This window comes from Typopeltis vanoorti, chromosome 6 (assembly GCF_054136105.1).
Source record: "Typopeltis vanoorti isolate ZY-2024b chromosome 6, IOZ_Tvanoo_1.0, whole genome shotgun sequence".
Classification (NCBI taxonomy): domain Eukaryota; kingdom Metazoa; phylum Arthropoda; class Arachnida; order Uropygi; family Thelyphonidae; genus Typopeltis; species Typopeltis vanoorti.
Window position 1 is genome coordinate 39,492,010 of NC_143554.1, and position 21,340 is coordinate 39,513,349.

General features: G+C 38.1%; 1 protein-coding gene across 1 annotated transcript in view; it reads right to left on the reverse strand.

Annotated features, from left to right (window-relative positions):
• Nucleotides 1–5,637, reverse strand: part of Swip-1 (EF-hand domain-containing protein D2 homolog Swip-1) — a 174,977-nt gene extending 169,340 nt beyond the window's left edge. Inside the window, exon 1 of the mRNA XM_090394764.1 lies at nucleotides 5,619–5,637. The gene's annotated coding sequence lies outside the window, so the exon portion shown is untranslated. The remainder of the gene's footprint in view (nucleotides 1–5,618) is intronic.
• Between the last annotated feature and the right edge of the window lie 15,703 nt (nucleotides 5,638–21,340).

Genomic DNA, 21,340 nt, shown 5'->3' on the forward strand with positions numbered 1-21,340 from the left:
ACAATATAAGTCCCAGTACTGAACCCTGTGGGACCCCACTTGTAACCCGCTGCTTCCTTGGAACTGCCCCACCATATACAACTCTCTGATACCTATCGGACAGCCAATCCTGAATCCAGATGACCAATCTGACATCCAGACCCATGTGTTGCAACTTAAATATCAGCTTATCATGTGGCAACCTGTCAAATGCCTTTGCTAAGTCTAAGAAAATGGCAGTATATGCCTTTCCTTCATCTAATGCTCTTGTAACTTTATCATAAAAGGCTAGCATATTGCTAAAACAAGAGCACCCCTTCACAAATCCATGTTGACTCTCACAGATAACATTACCTTCATCTGCTCAATGCTGTATATGGTCCTTCACTACTTTCTACAAGATCTTACTAACTACTGATGACACACAAACTGGTCTATAATTAGACACTTCAGTCTGCTACCGCTCTTATGCAATGGCACTATCTTACCTTCCTTCCATTCCATGGGCATCTTTTCAGCAGCCAGACTTTCATTGAAAAGCCAGGTCAAAGGCACTGTTAGTTCCTTAGCACATTCTCTCAAAACTCGTGGTGAAATACCATCCAGTCCTACAGCTTTACTAACATCCAGAGTACTCAGTATTTGGAACACACTCTCCTCCTGTACCTCTAAACCTTGAACCTGCCCTATCCCTCTAGCATTAAAACTGACTCCTCTAGGATGAAATACTCCAATAAAGTGTTCATTGAACAATTCTACTATGTCCTCTGCATCAGTTACTCTATTCCCATTTTTATCCCACAATATCATTCTTCCACAGTCATTTCTCCTCCTACTGGCCACATATCTAAAAAATTCCCTAGGATTTTCTTTGGATCTTAGGGTTAATCTCCTCTCATATTCCAGTTTTGTCTTCCTTACCATACTAGTCACTCTTCTGGCCTGTGTCTTATACTCTTCATGCATCTTCTCTTCTCTTGTCTCCTTATATCTCTTCCACAGCCTCTTTTTCGCATGCAATTCATCTTTAATATTGTTTGTCATCCATTTTACTCCAAATTGTGTCCTCTTGTTCACTTGTGGTATACAACTTACCATTGCTGCTAACAAATATTCTTTCATAATTTCTCACGAGCTAATGATATCCCGGCCTTCCAATTCCTCCTTCCATAAAAATTCCCCAAGTTGACGTCTTAGACTATTATAATCACCTGCCTTATAATTCCACAGACGTTCCTGTGTCTTTGATCTCCTGCATGTCTATTCATTTTCCAAGTCAAAACTATATGACCACTCTCTCCAACTGGTGGGAGAGATGTCATCTCAATTATTATCAACTCTTCTGATGCTATAACCAAATCCAAAACTCTTGAACCTCTTTTTCCCTCTATTATATGTTGCCTAAGACATTTGTCCCTCAAGAATTCTAGAAATTCCATTCCCTTATTGCTACATGCATCTTCCTCTCCCCAGTTTATACTACTGTAGTTAAAATCTCCCATAATAATCATTCTTCTTGCACTTGCCAAACTCAACTGTCTAAATATTTCCTGGTCGTGGTGCCATGCTATCATTGTTCTGCTTCTTAACTCAGTATACTGTCATATCTGGGTAGTAATCATAGTAATCCCACAAAATTTATTCTCTCTCATTTCTTTCTCTCTCTCTCTTCTTCCAAAAGACCTTTCATATCTTCTCTCATACTATACTTGTCAATACTTAAATTATTAATACCTACCAGAACTACCATCTCTTTTACTTTTCTTTTTTTTTGGTTTTCAATTATGTTTGTCACATTTTTCATTTTTGCTCCTGGTAAACTAGAAGTGATGACTCCCCTCGGCAAGCGCAAATTTTAAAATTCGAGTCACCGTACCATCTCACTTGCTTTTTCTTAGATTTTAACTGACTTAGCTTGTTGTTATAAATATTTTGAATACCAAGTTCAGTACTTTCCTGCCTGAAATGATAAATAGATTCACCACTATTGATCAAAAGGAGACATTCTTACTTACCGGACAAATACTATAAAAGTTTGAGCAGTATCATGTAGTTGATCTTGTGATATCCCTAAGGCATTTGTTAGTAGTATTTGACACAAAAGCCTAAGTGAAAGCCCAGTATATGGTCTGTCTGCTGCTACTCAGTTGCTAGCTTTCTCTTTGGTTATGCACTGCAGCTATTACTAGTCTTTCATAAAAATATGTTCTTCTACCTATTCTTTTCTTTCTTTATTATTATTATTATTATTCAGGCCTCCATGGAGTCAAAAGACTCATCGTGGGAGGTCCTTCCTAAGAACATAAAGTCTGTCAAGACTCATCGAGGGGAGGTTTCCCCCTAAGAAACACAAAGTCCATCATACCACTCCTTAAACTCACTGACCGTCCTCGCCCTCACCACTCTATCAGGCAATGCATTCTACGGCTCAACCACCCTCCATGCAAAGAAACCACTCTTCACCCTCTTGCTCACAGTTTCCTTTCCTAACTTCCAGGGATGGCCTCTTGTCATCACACTGGGGAGTTCTTCCCAAGTGAAAGAACTCTCCAGTGTCAACCCTGTAACCACCTCTCAACAGTTTAAAGTCTCAATCATATCACCTCTCCTTCTACTATCCGCCAAACTCTGCAGTCCACATTCCCTCAGCCGATTCTCATAACTATCCTTGTACAGTCCTGAGACCATCTTTGTATCTTTTCCACAGTTAATTTATCCCCTTCAAATCCTGGAGACCAAATCTGAGAACAATAATCCAAGTGTGGTCTGATCAGAGACTTATAGAATGATAACCCTCTTATCTCTGCAGGTCAGTGTCCTTCTCATAATTGCAGCAATCCTCTGTGTTACCTTCACCACCTTTGCAATATGTCCCCTAAACTTCAGATTTCTATCAATCATCAACCCCAGATCTCTTGTCTTCCCAACTTCCTCCAGTATAACTCCTCCCATAGAGTATGCAGCATCCCATCGATGTTTCCCAAACCTCAAGACCTTACATTTTGCCATTAAACTGACACCCCCATTCATTTGCCCATCTATCTAGCTTATTCAAATCCTCCTGCAGGGCTACCACATCTGCACTATTACTAATAATCTTTCCCAGCTTCGCATCATCCTCAAACAACTGAATATCCCCTTGCAATCCACTAGTAATGTCATTGATATAAAGGTTAAACAATATAGGTCCTAGTACTGAGCTTTGTGGGACCCCACTTGTAACCTTCTGTCTCCTTGAAACTGCTCCACCATACACAACTCTCTGATACCTATCAGACAGCCAATCCTGAATCCAGATGACCAATCTGACATCCAGACCCATGTGCTGTAACTTAAATATCAGCTTATCATGTGGCACCCTGTCAAATGCCTTCGCCAAATCTAAGAAAATTGCAGTATATGCCTTTCCCTCATCTAATGTTCTTGAAACTTTATTATAAAAGGCTAGCATATTGCTAAAACAAGAGCGCCCTTTCACAAATCCATGTTGACTCTCACAGATAACATTACCCTCATCTGCCCAGTGCTGTATACGGTCCCTCACTATTTTTTCCAAGATCTTAACAACTACTGATAACACACAGACTGGTCTATAATTAGACACTTCCAGTCTGTTACCACCCTTATGCAATGGCACTATCTTACATTCCTTCCATTCCCTGGGCACCTTTGCCGAAGCCAGACTTTCATTGAAAAGCCAGGTTAAAGGCACTGTCAGCTCCCTAGCACATTCTCTCAAAACTCGTGGTGAAATACCATCCAGTCCCACAGCTTTACTGACATCCAGAGTACTCAGTATCTGAAACACACTCTCCTCCTGTACCTCCAGACCTCGAACCAGTCCTATCCCTCTAGCATTAAAACTGACTCCTCCAGGATGAAATACTCCAATAAAGTGGCCATTGAACAATTCCACTATGTCCTCTGCATCAGTCACTCTATTCCCATTTTTATCCCACAATATCATTCTTCCACAGTCATTTCTCCTCCTACTGGCCACATAGTTAAAAAATTCCCTAGGATTTTCTTTGGATCTTAGGGCCAATCTCCTCTCATATTCTAGTTTCACTTTCCTTACCACACTAGTCACTCTTCTGGCCTGTGTCTTATATTCTTCATGCATCCTATCTTCACCTGTCTCCTTATATCTCTTCCATAGCCTCTTTTTCACATGCCATTCCTGTTTAATATTGTTTGTCACCCACTTTACTAAAAAATGTGTGCTCTTCTTCACTCGTGGTATACAACTTACCATTGCTGCTAACAAATGTTCTTTCACAATTTCACAATTATATTAACGACCTTCTCTGAATGACTGCAAATCCAATGCAGTTTTGATGACAGTGCACTGTACTCACTAATTTTCCAAATAACTTCAAGCATAGTAACTTTAAAATCCCTAAATTCTAATCTCCAAATTATTCATAAAACGGATTTTGATAAATCTGTCTTCTGAACTGCATCAGTTCAGAAGACAGCAAGCTATATTACAATGCTTATCGAATTCATCGAATTCATGACTCTCTGAATCTGATAACACAAGTGCAGCAGCTATTGGACATTCTTCCTAAAGAGTAGAATCTGTCGGTCTGAATAAATGTGATAGCACTGAAATCCAATGCTGACAAGTTTCTTTTTTTCTGTTCAACTTTCTGCCTACTCACTACACTATATGACAATCAACCTTTTACATATGGGATTATCGTAAAACGCACACACAAAAATTGCTTAAATATTTATTTGAAAACAAAAAGAAGCATCTTTTTCCAGTAGCCTGTATTTCATACTACACCTTTTCAAAATTACTATTGAAATCTCAAGTTTTTCTCTTAGTTTCTCACACTTAGGTAACCAGTTCTGATTTTCTCTTATCACCCATCTCCTACTATCAACTTTCTATCTAGCAATATAAAATTGTTACCTTTTCCTTTTCTTTGTGGAATTTCAGAGAGGCATGATCAGTGTGGTTTGAGCATTTCATATCTTAATTTCAGATATGGTATGCTTTGTTGATTGCTGAAAGTCAACAAATGCTAAGGCATATGCAGAACACCGTTAAACATGGAAACTATGATGGAGTACAAAAAAGTGAAAGCTTGTGTTAATCAAGGGTGCAACATCTCATCAGATTAGTAACAAGGCATTCCCCCCCCTTCACACACACACCAGAGGGTGGCCCATAAGTCATGGAACATGCCATAGAAAGGACTCATCTTTGTGAAGCAACTGCATATTTTTTTTAACATCATCAGGCTTTTTTTATTAGTTAGGAAAACCATTCCATCCATTTCCATCAGTGGTACTAACAGGCACTTAAGCACCCACAGCCTTCCAAGTATCCTTGGGTTTTCTAACCATAATATGAGGATAAGGCCTATGCCTCTAATATTCTTGCCTGTAAACTGCGTGTGTTCTACTGGCCAGTTTGTCTGTTCTGAGGGAGAAAAAACTTGAGTTTCCGGGAGAAAAAAACCCTCTACCTCCACATGAGACTGGCAAACTCACCTTTTAGTCAAAAGAGACCAGATAAAGGTTCCTCACATCTTGCTGACATGTACCCTGAAGGGGTGTACACGACATGATAATACTATATGAAAAAATTTACATCATTACTAACTTACCTGTTAGTAATCAGTTACCTGTTAAGACTTTACATTTTCAGATCTTATACTTCTATCTTCTAAGGCACTTTTTACCATATCATTCCACCTATATCTTGGTCTTCCTCTGGGTCTTTTTCCTGCCAACCTGGCAGAGAACACTTGTTTTATTATTATTATTATTATTTTATTCACATAATTGATACACAGTCAAAACAAGATATCATATAATAAAAATTTGACTGGTGATACAGAACAATTCAGATTCTACCCGAGAATCTAAGAATAGTTTGTCGGTAGCGTCGTAAAATATGGACTGTTCCAAGTAATGCTGATTTTTGTAGATCATATGGGGTCACTTCATTGATGTTTAATTGCTGTAAATAGTTGGATAGCTTCTTTGAAGTTGCACCAAGTGCACCAATAACTATTGAGATGACTCTAATGTGTTTAAGCTACAGTCGGCCAACTTCGATTGCCAGATCTTGATATTTAGTAATTTTTTCCAGTTCTTTGTTGTTAATGTTATCATTTATACTGCGATATAAATAATCCAACCTTGTCGATGTTCGATAATTGTGAGTCAGGTCTATTGTGTTCCAAATGCCGATCAGTTTGTATTCTATTAGAGGGGAAAGTAATATACTATAATAAATTAACAAAAATTATAATTAAAAAAAAAAAAATTATAATAAAGTAATAAACTATAATAATAATAATAATAATTATTATTATTATCATCAATATTTAACCTCCATGTAGTCAGAGATTCATCGTGGAAAGTACTCACTATTGCATACAATGCTCATCCAACTGCGTCTTAAACTAATTCAATGTGTCCACATCCACAACACACTCAGGCAATGCATTCCACTCACCAACCACCCTCCATGCAAAGAACCTGCTTCTCACTCCTTTGCTCACACCCTCCTTATACAGTTTCCAGCAATGACCTCTGGTTCTTCTCCCCTCTCCCATTCTATGAAAAATCTCTTCCATGTCTACCTGATAACAACCCCTGACCAGCTTATACATCTCAATCATATCCCCCCCCCCTTCCTCCTGTTCACAAGGCTCTGCAACTTACATTCTCTCAATCTGTCCTTGTACTCCACATTTCAAAGACCACTTCACCATGAAATCCTGGTGACCAAATCTGTGCACAATAATCCATATGAGGCCTGATCAAGGCCTTATACAATGGAATCATAACCTCTTTATTTCTGCATGTCAGGGTTCTCCCATCATTGCCATTATTCGATGTGATGTCTTCACAACTTGTGCAATGTGGCCCCTGAATTTCAGTTCATTGTCCACCATCACTCCTAGATCTCTCATCTCCTCTACTTCTGCTAAAGTTTCCCCACACTTTGCATCCCATCGTTGCTTACCAAATCTCAAAACCTTACACTTGGCAACATTGAACTGACAGTTCCACTTACCTGCCCATTCATGTAATCTATTCAAGTCCTCTTGTAAGGCATTAACATCAGCCTGATTGTGCATTGTTCTCCCCAGTTTTGCATCATCCACAAACAGCTGGATATCACTAGTTAAACTCTACCCAATATCATTAACATACAAATTGAACAACAATGGCCCCAAAACTGACCCCTGTGGCACACCAATGGTGACCTTTCTCTTTCGAGATACTGCACCCCCCCCCATATAGAACTTTCTGATATCTATCTGACAGCCAGTCACTGATCCAACACAGAAATCTGTTATCCAATCCCATCTGTTTCAATTTATTTAAGAGCTTGTCATGTGGCAGTCTATCAAAAGCCTTTGCAAAATCTAAGTACACAACTGTATATGCATCTCCTCTGTACAAGGAGATGCATATACAGTGCTGATAACCACAGAGAATACTGCTGTTATCAACCCATTTCTGTATCCTATCTCTCCAGGACCTTCACCACAACTCCAGATATATACAGACCGGCCTATAATTTGAAGCTACAGCCTTATCACCTTATCAAGGTTATTTATTTCCTCAAATACCTCCTGCTCACTCACAATTAAGCTATCCTCTCCTGTGTGCTCTACACTTAAGTTCCTCATGATTCCATCCTGATCAGGATGAAACACATAAATTGTTCACTGAATACCTCAACAATGTCTTCTGCAGCAGTTACCATTCTACTACTTTCATCCTTCAACTTTATCTTTCCATGATCATTCTTTCTTCTACTTGCCACATATCTAAAAAATTCTCCAGGGTTTTTCTTAGCCTGATTTGCCAATTTCTGCTCATACTCTACTTTTGTTTTCCTTACTAACTGAGTCACTCTCCTGGCTTGTTCTTTATATTCTTCATGTCTGATTACCATTATTCATCTTGTACTTCCTCCAAAGTACTTTCTTTTTCCAGATTTCATTCTTAAGCTTCACATTGATTCATTTTACACCTAACTTATTCAGCCTTTTGGCCTTTGGGATACATTCGTACATTGATGCTGTTATATATTTCTTTGTAAATTCCCATGCAGCATTTATTTCCTTACTGTTCAACTCCTCGTTCCATGTTATAGCTCAAAGTTGTCTCCTAAGCTTGTCATAATCACCAGCCTTATAATTCCACATACTGTATATTCCTTCCTCACAAAAGCCTGCGTATGACTAGCCACAACACAGGTGATTACTTCATGATCACTTTCACCAACTGGAGGAAAATGTGAGACCCCTCTAACAATTACATCCTCTGATGAAATGATCAGATTTAGAACTCTTGATCCTCACATGCCTTCCTTTATGTGCTACCTGAGATAGTTATTTTCAAGAACTCAAGAAATTCACTTTCCTTATTCCCAAATGCTATCTCTACATTCCAATCTATACCGCCATAATTAAAATTACCCATAATAATTACCCTTCCTTTGTTCACTAATCCAAGTTGTTTATACAAGGTGTCCTCCCGCAATGAGTCTTCGGACTCCTTGAAGGTGTCACGAATAATAATAATAATAATAATACATTTCTTCATCACCACCTTTCACATTCCCAAGCCTATAGCAACATCCAACTAAACATGTCTTCCTCTCAATCTCCATGTTACACCACACTGCCTTGTAGCCATTGCCACTATTTCTCCCGTTCATGTCTACCTCATGTGGACTTAATTCCCCTGCTATCATCATCAGCACTCCCTCTCCCTTCCTGCCCTTTCTATCCTCACGTAAAATACTGTACCCTTCCATTTCTATTCCTGTTAAGATATCATCTTCATTCAACTATGTTTCACTTATTCCAATGATTTGGGGGCGGATCAACTCAATCACTGAAACCATTTCATCCCCGTTATTTCTGATACCTCTGGCATTTGTATACAAACACAACAGTTCATTTTAGGTCCATAGCCAGTCCTATCCAAGCCATATGTTGGTTGTGATTTTCCCACTACACCTGCCAGATCACCTTTATCACTGCTTACCACATATACCTGCTCAGTCTCAACTTCTCCACCCACATTGCAATATACTCCATCTTCATACACACATTCACTGCCACTTGCAACATTCACTCTCTCTATGCTATGTCTCCCTGTCCACCCGAACTCCCCCCCCCCCGTTTCCCTGTTCCTCTTGTGTATTCCCGTTCTCCCTTCCTCTCTCACACTACTACTGTTTCCACTGCCAAGTACTGCCGTCTCTTCAGTACCACTCTCCTGATTTTTCTCTTCATCTCTTCCTTCTGATCTCTGGCACACATCACACACACTGTACTTCCATGCACTATACCTTCATCCAGCAACACTTTCTCCAAAGCCATTTAAATGCAACCCATCACGCCTGTATAATTTCATTCTTCCCTCAAACATATGCCATACATCCACAAACTCCACTTCCTTCTCCTCACACAGTTCGGCCAACATACCATTCATGATTTTGGCATTCCACGCAACTGATCATAATCATACCTAGGTAACAAGCTGACAACCTTTCCTACTACACTGTTATCTTTCACTCTTCTCAATAGCCTCCTGATATTTGTCCTCACATTCTTCTTATGTCCAGTTAGATCATTTGTCCCTACAATCACAACTAACTCTCTTGCTTGTTTCTTCCTCATGTCCAATGCCTTAATTAATGTACTCATTCTCCCACCTGGATAGCAGACCTTATGAACTCTGTCAGTAATTAGCCCTCTAATTATGGAGTCTCCATATACTGCTATCCTGGAATCACTCGTCACTTCTTTTACTCTTTGCTCTTTCAATCTGATTTCTTGCATACTTTCATTAATTTCCACTAAACGCTTAACATCACTCAACATATTTTCATTTCATTTCTCATTTCCAATATCTGTTTCATTAAATCTTGCATTCCGACAACTTCAATCTCTATCTCACTACCTTTCGTTTGGCCACACTTTACTTTCTTTTCCTCATTCATATTTCCTTTCACCCCCCTTATCACTAACTTTCGCTTGTATATTTTTGCATTCTTTCACTCCTTCAGTTTCTCCAACTTTCATTTTTTCGTAACTTTCACTTCTACATTCCTGCATTCTTTCACTCCGTCAGTCACTCTATCTTTCATTTCATTTCCATTTCTTTCATGTACACTATCTTTTCAGTCAGTTTCGCGTTCTGTGTATCAAGGTCCAACACTATATCGCACTTGCGACAAATCCTGGTGGAATGTAAGACATCTCTTACATTCCACCATGCATACATATCACATTCAGGACATCGAATCAGTTTTAAAAAGTCTATGTTGCCAATGCTACTCAACTTTCTCGGCATTCGCCCAGTAGCACCAGTCAACGCCTGTGTGGTTGACCTCCTGATCAACATCGTGTAATATAAAATGGCAATTTAGACAAATAATTCTGAAAGAATTCACACCAAAAATCACTCTTTTTAGCAAAAATCACAAAAAAACTCTCTTAGCAAAAATCACTTTTGCTAATCTTTCCTCACCCATTCTGTTTAAGTGACCATACTACCTGAGATTAGCTCTTATTAGCTCTGCTAATACATTCCTGGATACTAACAATATCAAGTTCTTTTCTAACATCCTTGTTTTTAATATGATATTACCATTGATGCGATCTGTTCATGCCCCTAATCTTTCTCAGGACTCTCATATCTGCGGTCTCTAGACTTTGGTCAAGTGTTTTACTTCTGACTGAGCTCACAGATCCATAAGTTAAAATTGGTTTGAACACTGTCTTGTATACAGCTAATTTCCTGTTATGATTAATTGCTCTCTTATTCCATATATATTTATTCAGTTGACTTCCTGCCATACCAGCTTTGCTGAATCTGTTGTCTTTTTTTTTTTTTTAAATTTAATTTACCATCTTCACTAAATATTGTGCCGAAGTAGCTGAAATGTTTTACTTGTTCTACTTGTTCTCAATTCACAATGCTGTTGATATTTTCAATGTTTCTGCCTATTTTCATTGTCTTTGTCTTGTCAATGCTAACCTTCATACCAAATCTATTACAACAATTATTTAGTTATTCAGTTTAGTCAGGGAATCTTGAAGGCTTGTAGGGGATTTATTTAGAAGTATAACATCATCTGCATAAAGCAAAAGGCTGAGATTAACATCTCCAATTTTGATATCAGGTTTAATACCACTTTCCTTCATAATGTGATCCATATAGATAATGAATAACAGAGGGGATAATGTACATCCTTGTCTGATGTCATATTTAACATTAAACCATCTTCCTGTACTTCCTTCAATTCTAACTGCTGACTTACAACTCAAATAAAGACTAAGTATTGCTTGATATAATGACCCACTGACACCATATAACTGTAGCATTTTAAATAGCTTTGTTCTTGGCACCTTGTCATATGCCATTTGTAGGTCTACAAAACTAAAATACAGATCTTTGTTATATTCTGACGATTTCTCAACTATTTGTCATAAAGTGAAAATCTGATTCTGACAGCCTCGATTTGACATGAATTCAGCTGGTTCTTCACCAAGCTTCCTTTCCACAATGCCTCTCAACTTAATCAAGTATACTTGCATAAATCTTACCAGGAACACTCAGTAGGGAAATACTTCTGTAATTCTCACATTCAGTTTTATATCCCTTTGTTGTATATGGTTCCTATGAGAGCTCTACTCCAATCATCTGAAATTCATCCCTCTGTCCAGGCCCCTTCTGAAATATACAGTGCAGCCACTGCAAGACTTTTATACCAGAAATTGAGAATTTCTGGTCGAATATCATCTACTACTGCTGTCTTTCCACATTTCTGGGTTTTGATGGCTTTTCTACTTCATGTATGGATATGTATTCCTGATTGCATGCCTGTTCAGTGTTCTTTACCACTGTACTGTCACTGCTTGTTTCATATCGCAATTTTTTGAAGTAATTACTCTAGGATATCTTTTTCTCCAGTTTTCATGTCACCATTATCATCTCTAATTCCTTTCTAATTCCATTTCTTAGCTTTTTCAACAGCCTCCAGAATATTTTGCCACCTTCCTGATATTTTGTAGATTCTTGTCAAAGTGTTCCCATGACTTTTGTTTAGCTTTCTTACATTTGTCTCTGTCTTATTAGACAAATGTCTTCTTAGACATTTGTCTAAGAGCAGAAGTTCACTTATTTGCCAGGAACTTTCGATATGCTTTCTTCTTTTCCTTCATTGCCTCTTTATCTTTCTGTGTCCCCCATGGAGTTCTGATTTTTTTATTCATTGCAGAAAACCTCACCGCATGCCTCTCTGTCTGAAACAGTCAATATTTTCTTCAGAGATTTTTACTGAAACTCCAAGGTTTGGTTCCTGTTCTCAAACTCTTTCATTTTTTTTTAATACATTTCGTGTATTTTAGTGTACAGTTCACATCTGAGAGCTGTTCAACTTTCATTGGCTTTAAAACTTTCTTACATGTTCATTTTTCAATATGAAATTTAATTTTATCCTGCTCAAGACTAATTGGTGATCTCTTCGAATTTCAAATCCTCAGTAAAATCTAGTGTCCTGCAGCAGTGAGAAAACATCACTGTCAACAATAACATAATCAATGAGACTTTTCTTATTCTCTGTGTCTCCTCTACATTTGAATTTATGTACATTTTTTATGTTGTAACATTGTGTTAGTAATAACCGGTCCATGTCCTGAGCAGAAATCCAACAAATATTTGGCATAAATATTGGGTTCGCTCTTTTCACCAAATTTTCCCAAAATATTTTTGTATGTGTGACAATCATTTTATACTCTGATATTTAGATCCCCAACAAGGACCAATTTTTTCTTTTTTCATTGTGTCAGTTGCTTTCTTTAAAGCTTCAAAAAATTCCTCCACTTCTACCTTAGTAGAAACTTCTATGAGATGATAGGCACAAATAAGTCATCATCAGCATCATCAAATTTCTGATATATACCCTCAAGTGGTGTGATAGTTCACAGGATATGATAGTACTACATAAAAAATTACATCATTACTAACCTCCTAACTTCAATTTTCCTTCAAATCAGTTTGTTACCTGTCAAGACTCCAACATTATCAGATCTTACATTTCTATCTTCTAAGGCAGTTTTTAATATATCAATCCACCTATATTTTGGTCTGCCTCTGGGTCTTTTTCCTAGCAACCTAGCAGAAAACACTTGTTTTGTTAATCTTTCCTCTCCCATTCTGTTTAAGTGACCATACCACCTGAGATTAGCTCTGCTAATGCATTCCGGGATGCTGACAATGTCAAGTTCTTTCCTAATATCCTCATTTTTAATATGATATTGCCATGGATGCCATCTGTTCATGCTCTTCATCTTTCTCAGGACATTCATATCTGTGGGCTCTAATCTTTGGTCAAGTGTTTTACTTCTGACTGAGCTCTCAAATCAATAAGTTAAAATTGGCTTGAATATTGTCTTGTATACTGCTAATACCCAGCATACCCAGTAGCGATCCCTGTGGGGTCCCACAGGGCTCAGTACTGGGACCTATATTGTTTAACCTTGATATCAATGACATTGTCAGTGGATTGCAGGGGGGGTGGGATGTTCAGTTGTTTGTAGATGATGTGAAGCTGGGAAGGGTTATTAGTAATAGTGCAGATGTGGTAGTCATGCAAGAGGATTTGAATAAGCTAGACAGATGGGCACATGAATGAGGGTGTCAGTTTAATGCAGCAAAATGTAAGGTCTTGAGGTTTGGGATACACTGATGGGAAGCTGCATACTCTATTGGAGGAGATATACTGGAGGAAGTAGGGGGAGACAAGAATCTGGGGTTGATGATTGATAGAAACCTGAAATTCAAGGGATATATTGCAAAAGGTGGCGAAGGTAACACAAAGGATTGCAGCAATAATGAGAAGGACGCTAACCTGCAGAGATAAAAGAGTTATCATTCCATTGTATAAGACCCTGATCAGACCACACTTAGACTATTGTTCTCAGATTTGGTCCCCAGGATTTGAAGGGTATAAATTAACTGTGGAAAGGGTACAGAGGCAGAAAACAAAGATGGTTTCAGGACTGTACAATGTCAGTTATGGGATCATCTGAGGGAATGCGGGCTGCAGAGTTTGGTCGATAGAAGAAGGAGAGGTGATATGATTGAGATATTTAAAGTGTTGAGAGGTGGTTACAGGGTTGACACTGGGAAGTTCTTTTGCTTGGTTGAACAGCGGAAGGAGTGATGACAAGGGTCCATCCCTGGAAGTTACGAAAGGAAACTGTGAGCAACAGGGTGAGGAGTGGTTTCTTTGCATGGAGGATGGTTGAACCATGGTATGCATTGCCTAATAGAGCAGTGAGAGTGAGAACAGTCAATGAGTTTAAGGAGTGGTATGGTAGACTTCTGTTTCCTGGGAGGGACCTCTCACGTTGAGTCTTGGTAGACTTGTGTTTCCTAGGAGGGACCTCCTGTGATGAGTCTTTTGACTCCTTGGAGGCCTAAATAATAATAATAATAATAATAATTTAGTCTTTTGGCTAATTTCTCTCTAATTTCATATAAATTTATTCGGCTGACTTCCTACCATAGCAGCTTTGTTGATTCTGTTGTCTATTTCCATATTTAATTTACCATCGTCACTACAAATCATGCCTAAGTAGCTGAAAGGTTTTACTTCTTCTATAGGCTTTCCATTCACAATGCAGTTGATATTTTCAAAGTTTCTGCCTATTTTCATTGTCTTTGTCATGCTGCCATTCATACGATATCTATTACAACAGTTATTCACTATAGTCAGGGAATCTTGCAGACTTGTAGTGGATTTATTTAGAAGTATAACATCAGCCGCGTAAAGCAAAGTTTAACATGTCCAATTTTCATAACAGGTTTAATACAACTTTCCTTCATAATATGATCCACATAGATAATGAACATCCTTGTCTGCCAGATTTACTATTGAACCATCTTCCTGAACTTCCTTCAGTTCTAACTGCTGACTTACAACTGAAATAAAGACTAAGTATTGTTTGATATAATGCCCCATTATCACCATATAACTGTAGCGTTTCAATTTGCTTCTCTCTTGGCATCTTGTTATATGGTTTTTCCAGATCTACTAAACTTAAATACAGATCTTTGTTATATTCCCATGATTTCTCAACTATCTGTCGTAAAGTGAATATCTGATCTTGATAGCCTCTATCTGGCCTGAATCTAGCTTTTCTTTGCCAAGCTTCTCTTCCACAATCCTTCTCAACTGTTTCTCAAGTATACTTGCATATATCTTACCAGGAACACTTAGTAATGAAATGCCTCTGTAATTCTCACATTCAGTTTTATTTCCCTTTTTATATATGGGTATTATGAGAGCACTACGCCAATCATCTGGAATTCGTCCCTCTGTCAGGCCTTCTGAACTATGCGATTAAAATTCTGAACAGCCACTGTAAGATTTTGATACCTGCATATTTGAGCATTTATTATTATTATTATTATTCAGGCCTCCAAGGAGTCAAAAGACTCATCGAGGGAGGTCCTTCCTAAGACATAAAGTCTATCAAGACTCATCGAGGGGAGGTCCCTCCCTGAGAAACACAAAGTTTATCATACCACTCTTTAAACTCACTGACCGTTCTCGCTCCCACCACTCCATCAGGCAATGCATTCCATGGCTCAACCACCCTCCACACAAAGAAACCACTCCTTACCCTCTTGCTCACAGTTTCCTTTCGTAACTTCCAGGGATGGCCTCTTGTCATCACTCCTTCCCGCTGTTCAACCAAGCGAAAGAACTCCCCATTGTCCACCCTGTAACCACCTCTCAACAGTTTAAAAGTCTCAATCATATCACATCTCCTTCTTCTATCCACCAAACTCTGCAGTCCACATTCTCTCAGCCGATCCTCATAGCTATCCTTGTACAGTCCTGAAACCATCTTTGTCATCCGTCTTTGTATCCTTTCCACAGTTAATTTATCCCTTTCAAATCCTGGGGACCAAATCTGAGAACAATAGTCCAAGTGTGGTCTGATCAGAGACTTATACAACGGAATGATAACCCTCTTATCTCTGCAGGTCGGTGTCCTTCTCATAATAGCAGCAATCCTCTGTGTTAGCTTCACCACCTTTGCAATATGTCCCCTAAACTTCAGGTTTCTATCAATCATCAACCCCAGATCTCTTGTCTCCCCTACTTCCTCCAGTATAACTCCTCCCATAGAGTACGCAGCGTCCCATCGATGTTTCCCAAACCTCAAGACCTTACATTTTGCTGCATTAAACTGACACCCCCATTCATTTGCCCATCTATCTAGCTTATTTAAATCCTCTTGCAGGGCTACCACATCTGCACCATTACTAATAATCCTTCCCAGGTTCGCATCATCCGCAAACAACTGAACATCCCCCTGCAATCCACTGGCAATGTCATTGATATCAAGGTTAAACAATATAGGTCCCAGTACTGGTCCCTGTGGGACCCCACTTGTAACCCTCTGCCTCCTTGAAACTGCTCCACCATACACAACTCTCTGATACCTATCGGACAGCCAATCCTGAATCCAGTTGACCAATCTGACATCCAGACCCATGTGCTGTAACTTAAATATCAGCTTATCATGTGGCACCCTGTCAAATGCCTTCGCGAAATCTAAGAAAATTGCAGTATATGCCTTTCCCTCATCTAATGTTCTTGAAACTTTATTATAAAAGGCTAGCATATTGCTAAAACAAGAGCGTCCTTTCACAAATCCATGTTGCTTCTCACAGATAACATTACCCTCATCTGCCCAATGCTGTATACGGTCCCTCACTATTTTCTCCAAGATCTTAACAACTACTGATGACACACAGACTGGCCTATAATTAGACACTTCCAGTCTGTTACCACCCTTATGCAATGGCACTATCTTACCTTCCTTCCATTCCCTGGGCACCTTTGCCAAAGCCAGACTTTCATTGAAAAGCCACGTTAAAGGCACTGTCAATTCCCTAGCACATTCTCTCAAAACTCGTGGTGAAATACCATCCAGTCCCACAGCTTTACTGACATCCAGAGTACTCAGTATCTGAAACACACTCTCCTCCTGTACCTCCAGACCTCGAACCAGTCCTATCCCTCTAGCATTAAAACTGACTCCTCTAGGATGAAATACTCCAATAAAGTGTTCATTGAACAATTCCACTATGTCCTCTGCATCAGTCACTCTATTCCCATTTTTATCCCACAATATCATTCTTCCACAGTCATTTCTCCTCCTACTGGCCACATAGCTAAAAAATTCCCTAGGATTTTCTTTGGATCTTAGGGCCAATCTCCTCTCATATTCCAGTTTCGCTTTCCTTACCACACTATTCTTGTGGGAATGGATACTTGGTGGAATATCATCTACTCCAGCTGCCTTTCCACATTTCAGGCCTTTGATGGCTTTTTCAACTTCAAGTATTGATATATATCCTGACTGCATGCCTTGGTCAATGTTTTTTACCACTGTGCTATCATTACTGCTTGTTCCATTTAGCAATTTTTCAAAGTACTTATTCCATACTTCAAGGATATCTTTTTCTCCAGTTTTCATGTCACCTTTAACATCTCTAATTTCTTTTACAGCACTCTTTTATCCATTTCTGAGCTTCTTCAACAACCTCCAGAATATCTTGAAACCTTCTTTATATTTATTTTCTATGTTTTTACCAAAGTCCTCCCATGACTTTGCTAGCTAGTTTTACACAGTGTTTAGCTTTCTTACATTTGTCTCTGTATTCTCTAAAAGCACAAACTGACTTATTTGCCAGTAACTGTTGATATGTTTCCTTCTTTTCTTTCACTGACTCTTAAACTTCCTGTGCCCATTATTGAGTTCTGATTCTGATTTTTCTATCCTTACAGACAACCTCACCACATGCCTCTCTGGCTAAATCAATCAGTGTTTTCTTCAGAACTTGCCAATGAATCTCCCAGGTTTGGCTCCTGTTCTCAAACTCTATCATTTTTTTTTCAATCATGTTTGTGTATTTTAGTCTACAGTTCACATCCGAGAGCTGCTTAACTTTTATTTGCTTTAAACTTTTTTATATGTTCTTCTTTTCAATATGAAATTCAATTTTATCCTGCTCAAGACTAAATGGTGATCACTTCGAATTTCAAATCCTCTGTAAACTCTGTTGTCCTGCACCAGTGGGAAAACATCACTATCAACAATAACATATTCAATGAGACTTTTCTTATTCCTTGCCTCTTCTCTTCATGTGAATTTGTGCACATTTTTATGTTGGAACATGGTGTTAGTAATAACCAGTCCGTGTCCTGAGCAGAAATCCAACAGGTATTTGCCATTATTATTAGCTTTGCTCTTTTCTCCAAATTTTACCAAAATATTTTTGTATGTCTGACAATCATTTCCTACTCTGCTATTTAGATCCCCAACAAGGACCAACTTTTCCATTTAGAGAAAGTAACTGACACAATTATGTCAGTTGCTTTCTCTAAAGCCTCAAAAACTTCCTCCACTTCTACTTTAGTAGAACCTTTTGTGGGACCATAGGCACAAATAAATCTCATTGTCGTATTTGCCCACATCACTCTACTTGAGACTGCCTGCCATTCAAGAAGATTAGCCTTGTATTTTGTGTTGAATACTATGACTACTCCTTCTTTTTCTTGATTGTCATTGCCTGAATATAACATTTTGCATTTATTGCTCAGAAAGATCTCACCAGTTTTTGCCGTTTTTGTTTCAGTCACCTGTATTATGTCGATCTGGTACTTATCCAATTCCTCAGCTAGCTCCATTTCTTTGCCATTCAGGCTTCTTATGTTGATATTACCAATCTTGAACACTTGTGATGGGTTGATTTTAGGATTTGTTCCAATAACAGACTTTTTGCTCTTTGTCCTTATTCCCTGGTGAAAACAACGGGGGCCTTGTTTAACCAGGTGACACACCAGCCAGCACGAAATTCTGTGATGTTGTACCATCATTTTTTATTTTGGTTGAAGCCAATAAGAATACAATTTGGTTGGTTAAATCCCAAATTGCCAGCCCATTCTCGTTCATTCACTATCCAGGTAGATACTAACAGGATGCACCACGAGAAGGTGAGGATTGGACACTGAGTCAGAAGCTCTGATTGGTTCTCTGCACTCCTTTAAAGGCTATGTGGAGGTCTCCTCTCAGTTATATAGCTTTGATCCTTAAGCACCCCACAAATAAGTCTCTTTTGAGACTTTTGAGTGAGTTGAATTCCAGATGAATGGAATAGAATGCTCATAGTACCAAAAGAGAAATTAAACTGAATGTGAGAATTACAAAGGAATTTCCCTACTGAATGCTCCTGGTAAGTGGTAGGGAGTCACTTAAAGGTCAAAATCCAAATAACTGGGAGGAGATATCCACACTGGGCTATGATACTGGACTACTGTGTACAATATGGTTGTCCACAGTAGCCCAAGGTTTCTTGGGGATGTGGAAATGGTGTACAGGATTCAGAAGTGAGTGACCAAAATTCTGGTCTGTGGAGTGCTCCATACGAACATTGACTAAAAAGTTTATGGGCTTCTGACAAAATGTCCAGTCCACACTTTCATGACGTGCACCCAGTTAGGTGTCTATTAGGTACTGAATGAATAACGATGGGCTGGCAATTTGCAGCTTAGCCAAACAAATTGTACTCTTTATTATCTTAAACCACAAATGCATTTGATAGTGCAACATATCTCTACTTAAGTTTTGTAATTCTGGATAAAGCATATGACAAGGTGCCAAGAGAAAAGCTTTTCAAAACACTACAATTATATCGGGTAAAAGGAATATTATACAGAACAATATGTAGTGTGTGTATATATATATATATATGCCAGCTGGTCTGGCTGGCCGAGTAGTTAGCGTATCCGCTCTCCAGCCAAAAGGCTGCGAGTTCGAATCCTGCCATAGGCATGGATGTACGTGATTGTCTCTGGAAATACTAGTAGTGGTGGTCAGTGGTAGATGCCGTTGGTAGTTGCGGTCAGTTGATGGATTGAGTGGTGGAGTCAGAGTTGTAGAGCAGGTGCCCTCCCTCGATGAGTCTTTGGACTCCATGGAGGTGTCAAATAATAATAATAATAATCAGAGCCGGTGCTAGGGTCTTTGTCGCCTGCATGCAATGTCCATCTAAGTACTCCTGTAATGATCCGGGCATGTGTGATTCTTTTACGATAATAAAAATTTAAATTATTTGAAATTTCTTAAATAAATTTTGACAGAACAGCCACACGTTGGTTCGCTAAATGTAATGAACAGGGATTGTTGACTAGGCCGGATAATCATTAAAAACCCGAATATTCAAAAAATTCTCAAAAGTTAAAGCAAAATTTGATAAAGTCACTTCACTTTAATCGTTGAATATAATGATACAGGGATTATAGCCTTCTCACCGACCCGAATCGCTAACAAAATTAAAATGAATTTTAATTAAAGTTAAAATTTATTTGAACTAAGGTTTAAAAAATTCTTGCATTTTACAAGTTACTAAATTCTTAGTAACTTGTAAAAACTTTTTAATAATTTTTTAAGTGGAACTATCTTTTAGGAAAATAAAAGAAACTCAACATAGATGAGAAAATAAGAAAAGAATTTAGAAATAATTAGAACATTTAATATAAGTATTCAAAAAATAACATCTTCAGAATAACAGAAAAAAAATTAAATTACATAAATATACTTGAAATTTTTTAAATTAAAATTTTAGGGTTTTTGATTTCATATTCACAAAATTAGAAATAATGGTCTTAACGTCTAATTCCGCACATATATCATTTTCAATAACTATTAACGCCAAACTAACAAGCCTTTTTTGTGACATATTTGTTCTTAAGTAGGTTTTAATTAATCAATTTCAACTTGGAAAAGGAACATTAATCGCTTGCTACACTAACAGGGAAGGTTAATAGCATTCTTAACGCAATTGAAAAGTTAGGGAAAGATAAATTATTGGACACAATAAAATTAAGAATATCGAAATGGTTTTGAATATTTAAATTATCCTTCCGAAAAATATCCTGGAAAGCACATAACTTGTCATATAGCTCTATTGCATTTACGTCTTTATTGTCGCCGTCCTTCAAGAGAATCTCTAAATCGTCACAATTTTTTCGTAAACCTTCGTTATTAATTTGTAGTAATCTATACAAGAAATTGAAATTATCATAATATGTTTTTAGTGGTTCAAAACGTTCTATTAATGAACACATTGCAACATCTAGAAGTGTATAAAACACGTTCACTCTAAATGTATCTTCTTGCGATTGTGGCGTTTCATCATGATGCTCGTAGTCAAATTGTCGTCGAACTTCTGTACCAGTTTTAAATTCTTGTTCATTGGAATAAGATATCAACCTTAT